General features: G+C 44.5%; 1 protein-coding gene across 1 annotated transcript in view; it reads left to right on the forward strand.

Moving 5' to 3' along the window:
- The first annotated feature begins 9,054 nt into the window (after positions 1–9,054).
- Positions 9,055–18,734, forward strand: part of SYPL1 (synaptophysin like 1) — a 55,048-nt gene continuing 45,368 nt past the window's right edge. The window contains exon 1 of the mRNA XM_074984147.1: positions 9,055–9,092. The gene's annotated coding sequence lies outside the window, so the exon portion shown is untranslated. The remainder of the gene's footprint in view (positions 9,093–18,734) is intronic.

Genomic DNA, 18,734 nt, shown 5'->3' on the forward strand with positions numbered 1-18,734 from the left:
TTTGGGCATCATATTAAGCAAGGCTCGCACTGCAGATAAATTTCCTAGGAGAGGCGGCACCCTGCCTAACCAAAGCCTGAGCTGAACACCTGCTCCTGCCTTCTGTAGGGATGGGACTGGCCAGGGTCCCTCACATACTGCCCCAGGCACACCTGGGGCTCCCCCTTTGCCCTTAATGACTGAGCCTCCATACACCCCTTTCACACTCCCCCCATGCCCAGTGCTTGCAACTGCACCCCTGGCATCTGCAGGGCATCCAGAGAAGCCTAGGCAAAGTTGGCTGCAAAGTTCAAGGTTCCCCACTTTCCTCAGAGTCTTGCTCGTGCCTGGATGGGAGCCAGCTCCCTGTTGGCTGCTCCAAAACTCTCCTCTGGCCAGTGCCAGCCTTTACTTTGCCTTCTAATTTGAGACCAAGTACACTTCAGTCTTCTGCAGTCTTCCCCCGTGGTATCCAGCCTCAGTCACTGGCTACTTGCAGAATTATCAGGTCTGCAAATCCCAAAGCTACAATATACATCACATCCCAAGTTGTCTGATCCAACTCAGGGTCAGCACTTTGCTTAGTATCACATTACGTAGATATTTTTATAGGGGGGCTGAAAAGAAGTTTTATTATCAAAGACTAAAAGATACAGAACATAGAGATTAATAGAAACAAAATATTACACATAAAACAAAAATCAGACCATTCTCCTAGAGACTGACCTTAAAGAACTAGTTGTTTTCTTGTCTAAAGAAGCTTACCTTTTCCAAAGTTCTCTGCAGTGTCTTCGACCAAGATTGACTGAGATCTCATTTTCATGAACGTAAATCCACGGCCCATTTACTTCCAAGATTCAGGTTAATGGGTGTACCAGTTTTGCCTTAGGTATAACTCACTAGTTCTTTGTCTTTGCACACACTCCTGACAACCACGGTTGTTCCTGGATGCTGTTTCCCTGTTGACTGCATGTCTCATTGCTCACATTTGATGCCAAGTGCCAATGGGCACCCACTGTGCTAACCTGCAATGCTTAATTTACATCCCAACAAACAGATCTATATTTCTTGCCTCCTGCCTAGAGGAAAACTTGTTTTTCAGTATGCTTAGATACAGACTTTAATGTATTTTGGGATAAGAGGAAAGATACTTTCATGGACTGAGAACTGGTTAAAAGACAGGAAACAGGGTAGGAATAAATGATAAATTTTCAGAATGGAGGGAGGGTAACTAGTGGTTTTCCTCAAGGTCAGCCCTAGGACCAATCCTATTCAACTTACTCATAAACGATCTGGAGAAAGGGGTAAACAGTGAGGCAGCAAAGTCTGCAGGTGACACTAAACTGCTCAAGATACTGAAGACCAAACAAGACTGTGAAAAACATCAAAAAGATTTCACAAAACTGAGTGATTGGGCAACAAATTGGAAAATGACATTTAGGCTGAGGCCACACTTGGCCACAACTTTTAAATGGTGTCATGGCTCCTTCCCCACTCTAGCAAGATAAATGCAGAAGTGGGGGCCAGCAAAAGTAGCTCCAAAACCTTATCTACCAGGTTTTGGTATAAACTTCCCCGCCCCCAGAATCCTAAAAAAAACCCTAGATTTTGGGGATAAAATTCGCTGCCACCACCCAAGTAATAATAAGGAAACCAGGGAGAGACTACTTAGGAAATCTCAGCCCCAAAACTAAAAACCAGGACACAAACATTAACCAATACCAGGTTAATAAAAAGAAAAAGAGAGAACTTTTATTATTACAACAATATTCGTGTTGCAAGCCTCATGACTAGATGGAAGAGTCACAAAGTAAAACACAGGGGGAGTCTCCACCATGGGCCTAGAACTTAGTTACAAGGAGAGTAAAAGAACATTTCTGAAAAGTGCCCAGACATCAGATCCCACTTCCCAAACCATAAAACAATAAAGCCTAACGGACTTATCTAAACTTTACCCTACCTACAGAAGATTGGAGGGCCTGTTCTTGGAGGGAGATATTCTGTGTGTCTCCCTCATGGCTGGAAAGAAGAAGGAACAGAGGACAGAAAAGGGAGGAGCCAAAAAATTCCTTTGTTCCAATTTGAAATTCTTATCTACATTCCTATAGGCCTACCCCACCTGGCTAAGGAGGTTAACCCTTTTATTCCCAGGCTGCTGGCTAACCCTCATGATCATGACAAATGGCCATGCTAATAGCCAAATGGAAGAATACTAATGAGGCGCTGAACTGAATATTCAGCGCCTCATTAGCATTGGCACGCTGCCGGCCGCGGCACTTCAAAAGTGCCGCTTTTGAACGCACGCGGCTCAGCACGATTACACAGGGGTTCTTTTCGAAAGGACCCTGCACATTTTGAAAGGAATAAGGGGGTTTTTGAAATGTGAGGGGCCTTTCGAAAAGGCCCCTTGTGTAGCCACGCTCAGCCTTGCGCGTTCAAAAGTGGCACTTTCGAAGTTCCGCGGCTGGCAGCGTGCTAATGCTAATGAGGTGCTGAATATTCAGTTCAGTGCCTCATTAGTATTCTTTGATTTGGGTATTAGCATGGACATTTGGAAGTTTTGGCCCACTGTGGGCACAGCGTTAATGTGGATAAATGTAAAGTAATGCACACTGGAAAAAATAATCCCAACTATACATAGAGTATGATGGGGCTAATTTAGCTACAACTCATCAGGAAAGAGATCTTGGAGTCATCTTGGATAGTTCTCTGAAAACGTCCACGCAGTGTGCAGCGGCAGTCAAAAAAGCAAACAGGCTGTTAGGAATCATTTAAAAAGGGATAGAGAAAAAGATGGAGAATATATTATTGCCTTTGTGTAAAACCATGGTATGGCCACTTCTTGAATACTGCCTACAGATGTGGTCTCCTCAACTCAGAAAAGATACATTGGCATTAGAAAAGGCTCAAAAAAGGGCAACTAAAATGATTAGGGGTTTGGAAGGGGTCCCATATGAGGAGAGATTAAAGAGACTAGGACTTTTCAGTTTAGAAAAGAGGCACTAAGCAGGGATATGATAGAGGTATATAAAATTATGAGTGGTGTGGAGAAAGTGAACAAGGAAAAATTATTTACTTGTTCCCATACTATCAAAACTAAAGGACAGCAAATGAAATTAATGGGAAGCAGGTTTAAAACAAATAATAGGAAGTTCTTCTTCACTCAGCACACAGGCAACCTGTGGAACTACTTGCCAGAGGAGGCTGTGAAGGCTAGGACTATAACAGGGTTTAAAAAAGAGCTAGATACATTCATTGGAGGTTAGGTCCATTAATGGCTCTTAGCCAGGGTGGGTAAGGAATTGTGTCCCTAGCCGCTCTTTGTCAGAAGCTGGAGATGGATGACAAGAGAGACCTCACTTGATCATTACCTATTTGGTGCACTCTCTCTGGGGCACCTCCTATTGGCCACTGTCAGCAGATAGGATACTGGGCTGGATGGACTTTTGGTCTGACCCGATATGGCTGTTCTTATGTGCTTATGTATATATACATAACTCCTTACATAGCATCTGTATATGTATGTCACAATGCTATTAATAGCCAGAGTGACCTTTGGTTTTATTTAAGCCCTCACAGGGCATTAGTTGGTGAATCAGAATGTACATATCAGACTCAGGACTTTCCTTTTAACCTTCCCTCCCTCACTTCTTCACCAGTTGGCATTAAGACGTTCTCATATCTAAATTCTGTTTGACTTTTTAGACTTGCATGAATAAATACCAGTATAAATAACCCATTCAGTGATGTTAGAAGCTCCTCAGACTCTGATTACTTTGCTTTGGCTCTGATCCCAGGGTGCTAAATTAAAATCTATATACTGTACTTTGTTTGCACAGGGAGTTTTTAATTTGTTTTTGTACAGCACAATGAGATCCTGGCTGATACCTCTGGATACTCCTGTGATATAAACAAAGGACAATAACTACTAATAGTTGGACAGCAGTTAAGGAGAGAATAGTCTCTGTCTATAAAATGCTAGGCTTTTCTTCACCCAACAATGTGTTAAAAACACAATTTGTCTACTCTAGGATTTTAACTTATGGCACTTGGCAACCTCTTACAACAGCACTTTAAACACGTTGCTAAAAATGTGTTCGTCATTTTAAGTTTTTTTTCTAGCATCTTCTTCCAGCCATAGGCTCTTATTCAGCTTTTCTCTGCTAAATTAAGGACTTCTCTCAAGTATCAGATATCTTCTCTCAGTGAAGTTACTTCTAAAGCATGATCCAGTTGTTTCTTAACCCACTTGAGCTCCTTCATTCCCCATTGTAAGGAGTTGTTCAGAGCTTTAATTGTTCTTAAAACTCTCCACAGCACCAACTCCAGTTTTTCAACATGCTTTTAAAAATGTGGACGTCTAGACCAGACATAAAATTTTCATGGTGATTCTCCAACGCCATACACATCTCCCTGCTTCTATTCAATATTCTCTTGTTCATATAGCCAAAGATTTTGCTAGCTCCCATTCCCAAAGTACCACACTGCAATCGGCTGATGAAGTGGGTCTTCACATACAAAGCTTATGCTCCAAAATATCTGCTAGGCTATACGGTTCCACAGGACTTCTTTTTGTTGCAGATGCAGCCTAACACAGCTACCTCTCTGACACTGGAATCGTGTTTCATTGTTTCTTTCTGTGAACCTTGAGTCCATTTCTGTGACACTGTTTTCCAGAATATAGTTCTTCTATCAAAATTTACTTCTTACTCTGAAAATTAACTATAAAATGCATCAAAACAAAGCAGCAGAAATGTAGCACTTTAAAGACTAACAAAATGATTTATTCAGTGATGAGCTTTCGTGAGACAGACCCACTCCTTCAAATCATTTTGTTAGTCTTTAAAGTGCTACATTTCTGCTGCTTTGGTTTGTTGGAGTACAGACTAACACTGCTGCCTCACTGTTACTATAAAATGAAAGTGCAGGAAGGGCAGAAGAGATACCACATATCAACATACCAACATCTGAGCGAAAAGGAAGCTACAATTCATGAACTTGATCTCAAACTCCTTGGTCTGTTGGCTACAGAAAGTGTAACTTTCTGTGGCTGATTGTTTAATAAGTATAATAATATAGCAGCAAACCGTTACAAGCAGTGCAATATAAAACGTTGTTAGAGTCCTGAACAGCAGTGCGATTTTAAAAATCAAATCAATCTGGTGTACTCACCATTCAGAGATTTACATTTTTTGGAGCACAGGTTTGACCAGAACAATACTTTGTGGCTGTGTCTTTACAAGCCCCTCCTTTCCGAAGGGGCATGTTAATGAGGGAGTTGTAAGATGCTAATGAGGTGCTGCCATGAATATGCAGTGCCTTATTTGCGTAATGGTGGCTGCGGCAATTTGAAAATGCCTTTCGAAACAACCCCCAGCACAAATGGGAAGAAGGGGCTTTCGAAGTCCTGAGGTCATTTTAAAAGGCCCCTGGCTACATGGGCAGCACGCCATTCATGGCAGCACCTCATTAGCATCTTCCGAACTCCTTCATTAACATGCCTCTTCCGAAAGGAGGGGGCTTACGTAGACACACCCTGTGAGTGCTGTTTGTTCAGGGCTTTGAAGGTATAAAGTCTGATAAAGGCTCTCAGTATTTTTATCAGGGGAAAGGTGGGGGCGTGGGGTTGGTTTTGTTTTAATGTCTAGTGTCAGGAGAAAATTTGCAGGGAAAGACTGAACCAGGGACAGGCAAGATATGGCCCATGGGTCGCATCCAGCACACCAAGCCTTTTGACCCGGCTTATGGCCCACCTTGCTGGGACACAGAGGGAGGCTTACGGCCTGCAGCAGCCACAGCTGCTCAAAATGGCTGGCAGCTCACTCTAGGCACCCTGCATCCATTGGGTGGGTGGGACTACTTCACGTGCTGCCCCCGTCCATGGGCCAATCATTGCAGCTCCCACTGGCCTATGGGAGGTGCTGTGACTAGTATGGGGGCAGGGGCAGCATGTGAAGTCTGCTCCCCGCCCCCAGCCCCTGCAGAAAGGCACAAGGAGGTAGCGTCCAGCCATAGGAGATGCGGTGGTTCAAAGGGGGTCACACGCACCCCCCAGCATTGGCCGCCCCGGCACCCTCCATTGGCTGCGCACCGCGCTGCTTCCAATGAGTGCGGGGGCAGTCCCGCCCCTCCCCCAGAGCAGTGTGGCCCAAGAGCAGCACGAGCGTCCTTGCTTGCACGCTTCTCAGGCCACACCACCTCGGGGGTGGGGCTGCCCCATGCTCAGCAGAAGCAGCACAGCTGTTCCACAGGTGGGTGAAGGCAGAGCAGGGGCAGGGAGAGGACAGGACTTGGGCACAGCAAGGGCAAGACAGGGGAGAGCATGGGCTGGATGGGAAGGGGGATGGGTCTGGAGCATGTGGCCAGTGTCTTCCCCCCGCTTTTTCCCCCCCTCAGAATCTGCACAGCAGTCACCTCTGTCTCCAGCAGACAGGGACTCTGCTTTGGGGTCCCACAGGGCTGCTGGCTGGGAGCCACCTAGGTGAGCACCTCCCAGCCACAGCCTGCCTCTGGCATCCCAGTGCCTCCCTCCCTCCCTTCGCCTCCATGCCCCAGGTCACCACCCAAACCCTCTGCAAATCCCCCTTCCCCTCCGTCCCACATCACAACCCGCTCCCTCCCCGACCCTGCACCCCAATTCTCTGCCCCAGGTCTCACCCAAACCCTCAGCATCCCTCCTACCCCAGTTCACAATTCCCTCCCAGACTCTGTACCACTCCTACACCCATCCCCAGGCCAGAATCCTCTCCTGCACCCATATCCCCTACCTGACCCTCCACTCCAGTCTCCTGCCTCAGGTCACCACGCCTCTCTTCACCCAGACTCCTTCCCAGACCCCCTACCCTCTCCTGCATCCCAGTCCCCCACCCCCAGCTCCCTTCTGCACCCAGCCTCTGTCCTAGACCCCGCACTCTGTCCATGGGAAAGTGCAGCCCTTGACAACTTACCAAAACCTTGGAGTGCCCCCCGCCGCCATCAAAAATTATTGCCCACCCCTGGACTAAACTGTTTTCTCACTAGGGAAATAAACTACATTTGAGTGGTGCAATAATAGTTGTTAGAAAAATAATTTAGGCAGCGAGTAGCATGAATCAGGAATTTTTTGACCTATTTATTTCATTTTATTTTTGCCAAAAACAACAGTGTGGAGAAAATTCTCACTTTAGACAAATCTCCCAGTTCTAAAAAATGAAGAACATTTTTCAGAATTGTTCAAATGTACCATTTTTCCATTTTTTAAATGAAAAGGGTATTTTTGGTCTGTGAAACAACCTTGCAATTAGAAATACTAGTTTATTTACATTAAAAAGGTGAAAAATAAAAAGACATATCATTTCAAAATGTTTCATTTTTATCCAAATAAAATATTTCAGTTGATTTGTTTTTATTTAGAACATGGGTGACATTTTTTGAAAGTTTCACTTTTTGGCCCAATTTGAGATAAGAAAAAGTTTCAAAATCTCAAACACTCCTGGGATTGGAAAACTGTTTCCTCATCCAGCGATAGCAGTGAGGTTGCAACAAGGCCAAATGATGGTTCATCTTCATTTGCAAATTGTACCTTCAAAGTTATCTTTTCCTGTAACTGTCTTCGCAAAATAGACCTGATTACCCGAGTCTGTGATTGGTTTACACAATTTATTATTATAATTTTTCAGTCATTGTGGAAAGGCATGAATTTTGACTTTCTTTTGGGGAATATTTGCATACTAGCTTCTTCATAAGATGTGATAGACATAAGTATTTTATATAACTAAAAACTAATGAAGTAAATGGCATAAATATGACTAATTATGGCTACCATAACTAGAAATAGTTAAATAAAATTACAACATTGAGGAAATGCTCATTTTCAACTTATTTTGATTTTTCTCCCCAAGAGGTTTAAGTGCAGCCCAGATATTGTAGCTCTCCTAGATCTTCTTGGAACCTAAATCCATCAGAGATTTTTTTGTTTATTTTCAGAACTTCTAACACTTTTCTTGTGCTGGAAACGTTTCCAGTCTTTTCACACTTGACTGTTTCTGAGTTTACTTAATTACATTTTTGAAAATCTTCAAATTGGCAGCTGTTTGAAGATTCTATTTCAATTTGTTTCCAACTAAAAAGTGACAATTCAAAGTGATTCTATTGAAAACTCTGATGATTCCAGAAAATAGTGGACAATCCAAAAAGCCTCAAGAATTGGGAGAATAAAAGCTGCTGAGGCAGGCCACAGATCTATCATATTCCTGCTACTGATGTCCCTTAGGAAAGTGATATTCTGAGCTGAAATTAGTAATGCGCTTCCTAGACCTGGGCACATCCTTTAAAGAGCCAACACACCCTGTTACAATTGCACTTTAAAATGATGGGAGGGGAGATAAAAATAGGTGAGGGAAGATTAGCCTCAACTTTTCTTTATATTTTTGCCCGCCAGTTACTCTAAAGGGGTTTTCACACTGAGAAGCCACTTGCAGACAAAACAAAAGAGCAGTCCCGTAGCACCTTAAAGACTAACAATATAATATACAAGCAACAGACCCAGTTCCTTAGATCTGGAGAATCCTGATAACTGATAACTAAGACAAAGAGAATTTAAAAGAAAGACAGAAAAGAAAAAAAGAAATAAAAATGGACGAATCAGCTAGATAGGACAGAAGGAATGAGGGGGAAGGGGAAGAAAAAAGTTTCTGCAAGTGTCTATCTAATTAAGTGGGCTGCTTGGGATCACTGCACATATTAAAGGTGGGGAAACTATCCTTATAATGTGTAAGGTAATTGATATCTTTGAGTCTGACAGATGCTTTCAGACACTTACACTGCACAGAACTAAGATTGAAAAATGTGGTGGGTTTTTTTTTCAAAATACCAAAGGAGCCATCTTATAATAAGGCTCTCCAGAGCCAATACAGTTAAACCACTAATGCAGGACTCAGATGGTTGATCTCACTTAGTTTTTGGCTTTGCACCTCACAGCATACCCAAGATATGAATCAATGGCTCATTAAAGCACCCTTTCTTGTTTCTCATGGTCACAGAGCCTATGACAATGACTCACATTTAGTTTTCATCGCCTATCAGAAGTTAGAACAGAGCAGGTAGTATGCAGGTGGGCCCGTCTACTCAAATTCGTAAGTAACAATTAATGTGCTTTTTTTTTTTTTTTTTTTGGGGGGGGGTGCTGTTTAGGGTGAGAACTCACATGTAACAAGATACTTAGTGGAATTGAACTAGCTATGTATCTTCTATTTTGGTGTGGTAACTCACTTTGAGCTATTTGTTTTCTTATAATCACTTAAATCCTACTGTTCTGCTTAATAAAAGCTCTTTTGTTTATAATCAAGCCCAGTGTAAATTATTAGCAGCTGGGGAGGGTTACCACTGTGCCCATCTCCGTTTCTTTAATAAAAGGGGCTTACCTAATGAGCCCTCCCTGTGCAAACCTTTTACACAGAGATGGATTTGTTAGGGGGTTTGATCCCTTTTTGGGGTTGATTTCCCAGGTGCTGTGCCCTAGAATTGCATCCTCCAGAGGTAAATCAGGGTCTGCATTACTCTGTGGGGGAGGGGGGCAGTAGCCACAGGTCTGTACTTGGCTGGGGGACTAGAGGATGTGGATAGAGTGGTGGGGAGCCCCAGAGAACAACATGGTGGGTGTCAGTGGCATGATCAGCACACTGGGGAACATCCCAAACAGTCTTCTGTGATTGCACCTTGTCACAGGGCCCCTCGTCAATAATTCTAAGAGATAGTGCTTGAGATAACAACCTCTCCACTTTTGGATCTGGGAGAAGAACAAGCAGCAGATGGAGCACCAAGCCATTATGTGGCTGTCTTGAGACAAACCAAGCATTGACGACGGCCATAAGGCTGCAGTAGCCTGGACAGGGTCTGAAGCTGCAGCAATTAGCATCCATCAGGCATGGTAGTGGCCCAAAATGCCTAACTGTGCTGCACATGGTTTGTTTGTCTTTTAATGTTCCAAATTGACAAGCAGGTTTAAAGAGGATTCTCTAAATGTAGATAAGCAATTGCTTACTGGCAGTAGGAAAGGCTGAAGACTAGCAGGTCAGACAACGCATGGTCAGGTTTGCTGTCGTGGGCAGTCAAAGGGAACTGACAAGAGATTGCTGCTGCCCTTTGTATGCCCTCATAGTAGAAAGACAAAGATATGTGGGCATAGCCCTACATGACAGTCCTATTCAATAAACTATAATGAGATACACCTATCACATAGAAGAGACCTTCAGAGGTTATGGAGTCTAGTGCCCTACACTCACAGCAGGACCTAGCACCATCTCTGGCTGGTTTTTTCCTTCAAGTTTATTTGCCCTTAAGTAGTCCCCTCAAGGACTGAGCTCACAGCCCTGGGTTTAGCATACTAAGGCACCAAGCACTGAGCTATTACTTCCTCCACATTCAAGCTCATGCACAAGGCACATGAATGTCTACGTGGGATCCACACTAACACTTACTCAGAGAAGGAGCTCCAGTTTCTCAAACCCTTTGGTTGGATGAGAATCTCAGGTCTCATTTGAAAAAAATAAAACTCTAAAAAATATCCCCAGCCCCCATGGAGGAAGTGACCCCATGCACCCGAGAGGCTCAAAATGAAAAGACAAATACACAGAACTTCCAATGTTTTGTTTTATTTTCATAGTTAAATCAACCTTATGGCTTTTGACATCTTCAGATTGGCAATACTGCTCGTTCGGGCAAACATTCTATACATGAAAATTCTTCTCACTTAGACTGGTGTAAATCAAGGTAACATTATGAAAGCCAACAGTTACATTACTGTAAGTGAGAAGAGAATCAGGCCCCTTGTATCACTCTCTTCCCTGTCTCTGTCAATAGCTCCCAATCAATAATGAACTGTTAAGTGCCCATAGCAAATCCCTTTTCTTACAGAAGAGAATGTATTAACGTGTGCCTGTAACATAACAAGCTGAAATGTTTGCAGAAATAACACAAAAATGACTTGAACAATGACAGCTGGAAATGTTACTATAGCAAAACAGCAGCTGGGAACGAACCCACTGTTTGATGTAAACCAGTATTGAGTTGTTTTGGTGGCATTGATTTGACTCTGCAGTCAATTGCTATAAAGCTCTTAGCAAATTTTTCTTGTGTCTGATTTTGTTCAAAAGTTAAAACTTGCTTAAATTATTGGAGAATGTTTTGACTAAACATTAGATCTTTCCTCTCCTAACTCAGGGTGGGGAAACTAAAACAAAAAATGAAACAAGGTAGTGCTCCATCCTTGCCAAAAGGACAAATTTAGAATGTGTGCACAAGGGAGGAGAACCCAAAAGAGACTATGTCTTCTATGGAGTAAACAGGAAGACCATGAAGAGAAACTAAAACTGAGCTAACTCCGGTGAGTTTTTTCTAAATTTCCTGCCAAAAGTAATTTTTATCCAACAGTGTCTTTCTCTGACTTTCCAGAAGGCCACATGAGATTTAAAACTCCAAGCTGCAGCTACCAAATGAATGTCTTGAGCACTGGAAATGAAACTAAGGTCTTGTCTACACTGGCAAGTTGCAGTGCAGTAAATCAGCTCCCAGTGTGGTAATTCCCCGGGTGTCTACACTGGAAAGGCACTTAGTGTACACTAAAGCCACAGTTGCTGTGTTCTAAGTAACTACTTCAATGAGAACAAAAAGCCGTCAAGTAACACTTTAAAGACTAGCAGAATAGTTTATTAGGTGAGCTTTCGTGGGACAGACCCACTTCTTCAGACCATAGCCAGTTCTGGTCTGGCTATGGTCTGAAGAAGTGGGTCTGTCCCACAAAAGCTCACCTAATAAACTATTCTGCTAGTCTGTAAAGTGCTACTTGACCGCTTTTTGTTTTGATAGTGTGTAGACTAGCACAGCTTCCTCTCTGTTACTACTTCAATGAGAGGCATAGAGCTTGTGGCACTGTGGTTACTGCACTGGGGTGCAAATGTGGGTGCCCTGGTACACTGCCGCACTGTGACAGGCTTCCAATACCTGTCCCACAGTGTCTGCTGTTGCCTCTCTGGTCATCAGTTTGAACTCTACTGCCCTGTCCTCAGGTAACTAATGCTCAGACCTGCCCTGCATATTCCTTTTGAATTATGAAACTCCACTTGCTGTTTGCTTCCCAGCATGTGGAGTGCTCTCAGTGCATTTTTTCTCAATGATCAGGCCTGCTCTATCCCGCAGGTGGAGGCATGCCGAGGCGCTGCACCTCAGTGTTTGGAGAGTGGGAACTGTCCAGTCCCAGCTGCATTCCAGCTGGGGGCATTATGATACCTATGAGCACATACTACAGTGCGTGGGAGGCAAACCAATGCTCTGGTGCTGTGCCCATGACCTGCTTGTTCTACAAAGAGCTGGATAATGTACTCAGGGGTGACCCCACCTCTCCGCTGAAGAACTCTGTGAAGAATCCTGTGAGACTTCAAGGTCGCAGGGGCCATCCCAGAGTGAACCAAGCCAGGATGAGGAAATTGTGGATGAGGGTGCTGAGGGAGAGGGGGACCCAGAGCGAGAGGACAACTTGGCATCCACAGATACATGCAGGCAGGAGGTATTTTCTACCTTGAGGAGACTAGCCAGTTGCAGCAGTCGTAGGTCGGGGATGCACAAACTGCAGAGCATGTGCCTTGTAAATGGCTTTGATTTCTGGAAGCACTGAAGGGAGTTGTTGGGAGTGGGAAGGTCAGTGATCAACAAGTGCTTGGAGGACCATAGAAGACCATGGAGAAATAGCCTTTCTGATAAATGTACCCAGAGGGTAACTGGTCTGGTGCCAGAAATGGAATATATGTTCCATCTATTGCACCTCCCCAGCTAGGGAAACCCATCTGTGCAAAGCCACCCACAATTTCACACAGGTGGCCCAGAACTGCGGTCTTTTGGAGAAGGATATGATTGATGGCCCTGCACGCTTCCATCAATGTGAATCCAATGGTCAACACTCCAAATTAACTGGTGGCCAATCAATAGCTGTCTGGAGTAACCAGTTTCCACAGTTCAATCACCACATGCTCTCAGCCAGCAGGGCAGCTCTAATTCTCCTCTCCTTGTGCCGGGGGCGGCGGGGGAGGGCGGGGGATGAGCTGCTCATCCAAAAGTTCTGCAGCCGCTTCTCACCATGCCGGACTTGCATGACAATGGGATCCCACCACTCAGTGCTTGTTTGCAGAGCCCCAAAGTGGTATTCCACTGTAAGCAGCACCTCTGTGAATGCCATAAGAAATCTCACCTCATAGCTCCTATGAATGGCAAGACCAGTGTTGGACTCCTCCTTGTGTCAGTGACGTATCTCAGCTTTTTTTTCAAGGGTTCAGGATCCATTCCCGCAGCCCAAGGAGGAAGAGGACACAGCTCAAAAATTGTTGAAAGATGGCACCAAAGGTGTATGAAAGCACAGGAGTTGCTGGGTTGCAAAGTAATGGAGCGCAAGGCATTGGGACAGGACCCAGAATGCCCCATGACCTTCGTACTCCATCTTCCCACAAACCTCAGCAGCAGAAAAGGAAGAGGCACTTGTGGGACAGCTGCCCAGAGTGCACCACTCTAAATGCCTCTGCAAGAGCCTTCAGTGTGGTCACACTACTGGGCTGGCAGCTGACAGTGTGGACTTGCAACAGCGGTTTCACTGCTGTGGTCTGTGAGCAGTGCTGTAACTTCCAGCTCTTGACATCCGGCAGCGTAGACAAAGCCTAAGTATAGTTGGAAAATCACTATTGGTTTCTTTCTGAACTGAAGCGGAAGGTAGTTCAATGACTAATTTTTCTAGTCAGAACGGTGCAGTTTAGTAGAAAAGAAGCTTGATAGTTTTAGGGCTTGATTCTCCACTGCCTGGCACCTTGTGTAGACATTTACACTTGTGCAAAGTGATCGTAAAATGCTACCCATCAGCATAAATAAAGGGTGAAGCTGAAGCTATTTTCACTGATTCACGTTTTTTTCTGTCAATCAGAAGAGACTGCAACAGCAACATTATTGTTGCAGCAAAACTACAAGGAAATAAGTGATTTCCTGTTAATATGTGTTTCTATTTCTCTGCACATTATTTCTGTGCTATAGTGTAACTACTCACTGAGCTCCACCCAGATCAGTAATTCTTTTCAGAATCATACTAAACCACAGGAAAACTGATGGTCAAAGGAGGGTGGAAGCAGAGGAGGAGGAACATTCCACAAGAGGCTGTCCTGGAGTTCCCTCCAAATTGTTCCCCCAAGGACCAGGCTTTATTCTGGAGCCATGAACCTGCAGAAGGTCTTCATGAGCTCCAAGGTAGGAAAACAGAGCTGAGAAGGCGGCTTCTCAAGACTGTGTACACATCGAAGGAATGCAAGTCATATACGGTGGTTTTCTATGCCTACAAGTCTAGAGCATACCGTTTGTTAAGTACAGACAAGAATGCATTGATGACTGTACTTCAGAATCCTGTATTACAACTATGTACACAGAGCTCCCAGTAAAGGACAGCTCAAGCAAGCTCTCGTGGGATATTCAGTTCAAGCAAATAAAACAGAAATTGAGTGCAGCAGAGAATTTGTCACTCTGATTTCCCTGAGGTGCGTAAGTTAATTTTCTCTGAGAGTGTTGGTCATCAGAAAGCTACTAATGGTACACATGATAGCTGTGTCTACATGAAGCTCTGCTGAGCGCTGCAGCCAGCAGACCTATGCAAAGTGAGCTTCTCAGGATTGCAAATGGCTGCTTATCTGCATACTCCCAAAGCTCATTACCATAGCAACATGAGAGTTCGGTGCCAGCAGAAGGGGTGCAAGTATGAAGACAAGGTTCCTACCCCAAGCTTGCACCATAAGCAGAGGCCCACAATATAATTTTCTGCACAGTTTCCAATCAGGGATTGCGTCATGTCCTCTGATAATGAAAAGCAGCTCCTCTGGTTGCTTAACTATTCATTTACGTTTGCACTACAGGCCAGGGCAATCTCACTAAGTTGCTTACCCTTTGCACTCTCTTTCCAGGGTCTTATCATAAGGCAATGGCAAATAGCCTGTGCCATAACAAAACAAACCAGCAGTCATGTAGCACTTTAAAAACTAACAAAATAATTTATTGGGTGATGAGCTTTCGTGTGGCAGACGCACTTCTTCAGATCTGGAAAATCCTGGTGAATGAATGGACACAAAGCAGACGTTAGGAATCTGAAAACACATAAAACTCTCAGTGAGCGTTTCAGTGGAGTGGGACACATTGTTAAAGACCTGAGAATACGGGTTTTAAAGTAAAAAAACTTTAACACCAGATTACAAAGGGAAACGTGAGCTAAAGTTCATGCTCAAATTTGATACTTTACGACTTGGTCTTCACAGAAACAGCAATTACCTTACACATTACGAAGACAGCTTTCCCATCTTGGATATTCGTAGTGATCTCAGGCAAGTCACTTAACTTAATTCACACTTACAGTAAGTAATTTTCTTTTCCCCCTCCTCCCTCCCCTTTGCCCCTCCTTTCTGTCTTATGTATCTGATTTGTCAGTTTTCATTTCAATTTTTTTCTCTGTATCTCTCTGTAATATAATCGTCATGTCAATTCACTTTCAGCAGCATTTCCAGTACAACGCTATCTCCAGATCTGAAGAAGTGGGTCTGCTCCACAAAAGCTCATCACCCAATAAATCATTTTGTTAGTCTTTAAAGTGCTACATGCCCGCTGTTTTGTTTTGTTAGGAGACAGACTAACACAGCTACTTCTCTGCTACTATTCATCAGGCTGTGTCATGTCAGAGGAAGTGGAATTTGGTTGTGTGTCATGTCTTGCATGCTGCTTTAAACATTCTTCCCTCACTTTTTAAATAAACACAATATGGTGGGAAAAAAATGCCATTGCCCATTACACACAAATATCACAGCCAGCAACGGCCAACTTTTGCAAGAACTGAACGTAAAAATCAATGTGCCCTTGCGCCAGTTCAAACAGGAGAGAATTTGACCTTCTGTAAAATGCAATGACTCTTGCAGAAACAAATCACTAACGACTTTGCAGGGCTGCAGGGTAGTTGCAGGGGGTCACTGTCTTTCTGAAACCTGGCTTTGTGGAGCCCCATGGAAAATGCTTTGTGCTGCCAGCCAGCCCTAAACCAGTGCCTGCATATGGCATTATTTTCTCAGCCTTGCCGCATTAGTTGGCTGCTCTTAGTGCACCTTGAATGAGATTCATGCCTGTGCAGAAGGTCAACACAAGTATTGCTAATAAGGCCAAACCTGCAGTACAGCGCCTAGCTCTGGTGCCATAGTTAGGCTGACGTAACCCTAGGGGGCAGATGCAGCCTATAGCGAGCAAAGAGGGATTTCTATCCCTGTAGAAACACCACATCCCTGAGCAATGGAAGCTAAATTGACTGAATTTTTCTTCTACCTGGCTGCAACTACATCAGCTTCAGGAGTTAGACTGGCACGCCCTAAACTCCATAGCTATGTCCCCCTGAATTTCAGATGTAGGCCATGTCTTAGCATCAACACCCGCACATAAGTGATGTGTAAGTCTTGTGCTGGCTTTCCTCATACTCCTCTACCGCATCTGGGACGTTTTCCATTCTCTCTGGGGAATCAGTGCTTGGAGGATTAACCTTCCCTATGCAATCACTGTAGTGGTGCCAGCTCTTTTGAACATTACTCGCGTGATATTTGGTGTTCTTCTCAGAGTCCCACCTGCTGGCGTCATGGGATTACGTGAAGCTATCAGATTTCACTAAGAGGAAAGTGCGTTTCTTCTAGTCCTCATGGCTGTGAAGAAAGGCTTAAAAATGTGAAGCTCAAAGGCCCAACAACCTGAAGGCAAAAATAAAACAAAACAAAACAAAAAACCTGAACCATCTTATTGTTAAAATCTGATGAGGTTAGGGAGGAAGGATGGCTCTTGATTTCGGAATCTGGGTGTAGCGAGGGCAACCGTATCTCCCTGACCCAAATACAGGACAGGGAGATATGGGGGGAGGGGTGGCTCCTCCAAGCCCCAGGGAGCCGGGAAGGAGACTGCAGCTGCCTGCCCTGCCCAAGCCCTGGGCCGCAGCAGCCCCCAGCATTTCTGGGAGCCCCAAGGAAGCAGCAGGAACAGTGTAGCAGCGGTGCTCCCCCGCCCCGCCTTCCCTGAGCCCCGAGGAAGCTGCAGGGACAGGGCAGCCATGGCACTTCCCTGCACCCCCTTCCCGAGCCTCAGCAGCAGAGATAGAGCAGCTGCGACTGCTGGAGAAAAATACAGGACAATTAGTCCCTTTTCTAAAAGAACTAGGGATGCCTTTTCGGTGTCCCAGGTACAGGACCATCCCACCAAAAATGGGACGGATGGTCACCTTACTTTAGCATTTATGCAATGGAGCGCTCTGAACAATGAAAAAAAAATGTACTCCTGTTACTTGCTGTTTCCTTCTTCCCTTTCTTCTCCCTCTAACTCTCTGGGATTTTGTTTACACTTCTGTAAGCTTATCCATTCATAGATACCCCTAGAGGAGCATGTTGTTGAACAGTCATCAGAGGTTGGAATCCTGAAGATTATTCCAGTGTTACAAAATGTTTTCCCTGCACCTGCCAAAGCTAACAGCCACCACCCATCATGGAAATTTACAAGAAGGAAATGTGCCAAGTATGCAGAGTTCCTCTAGAGGAAGAATGTCATGGTTCTGTGAGAGAGAAAGGACAGGGTACATTCAGTGCTAGCAGGAAAAAACTTTGAACAGGCCCATAGCATGTGACATTGAGATTGCTACATTTTCCTCCTAGATGAGCTGGCTGAGAGGGGCATTCTGCAGAATTCTCCAGCACAGGTAGTGGGACCTCACATTTAAATAAGAATGTTAAAAGTAACAGGAGAGAATGGGGTAAATGTGGCATCTTCATACAGAAATGATGGCCCAGATTCCTAGCTCCAGCTGACTTTTCCTTCATTGCCCTAAAAAAGATGTTCTTGATTAAATATACAAATTACTTACACCTGGCACCAAATCACAGTAATCCCTCGATTTACACAGAGGTTGCATCCTGGGCAACCTCCACGTAAATAGAATTTTGCATAAATGGGGGGGGGTTGAGGGAGCGGGCAGCTGGGAGATGTGGGGGGCAGCCATGCAGCCCCCAGCTTCTCCCAGCAGAGGGCCACACAGCTGCTTGCACCATGGTTTCTGAGAACCAGCTGGGAGAACCGGTGCTGCAAGCCTTAGTTGTGGCTGCTGCTCCTGTCAGGGGCAGCGGTCGCATTAACCCAAGACACGCGCAACGTGATTGCGCATATCTCAAGGGTTTACTGTATAGAGTTGGGCTTCTAAAGGGAAGCCAGGTATTTCCATATTTACTCTTGCCTGGCTCTAACAGGAAAAGTATTCTCTTCCCTTGTCTCTAATTTTCTGTAGTTTGTACTATTATTTGCTTAATATAATGGCTGGAATTACAAAAACAAGAAAAGCCATTTACAATCCGTGCTTTGCTTCTCTACAGAAAGCATAGGACTCTAAAGTATCTAAACTCCTGCGTGTAGACAGCAGTGGTATGCTTGACTCACCCAATAATATTGCTAATGTAGTCAGCTACACACTTGGGTCAGCAGAAGAATCCATCCTGTCTCAGGGGCTCTCTATTTTTCCCACCACTGCACACATGACACAGTTTTGTGCTGACCTAGAAACCTACTTTTGCCATCTCTGATTCAGGGAATATTTCCATCATACCACTGAACAGTGCCCTAACCCACAGAAACCATCCTACCAATGCTACAAGAAGGAGGATTCTGCATGGCTTCCTCCTGACAGTCAAAACAACAGAATG

The sequence above is a fragment of the Carettochelys insculpta genome, chromosome 1 (genome assembly GCF_033958435.1).
Source record: "Carettochelys insculpta isolate YL-2023 chromosome 1, ASM3395843v1, whole genome shotgun sequence".
Lineage (NCBI taxonomy): Eukaryota > Metazoa > Chordata > Testudines > Carettochelyidae > Carettochelys > Carettochelys insculpta.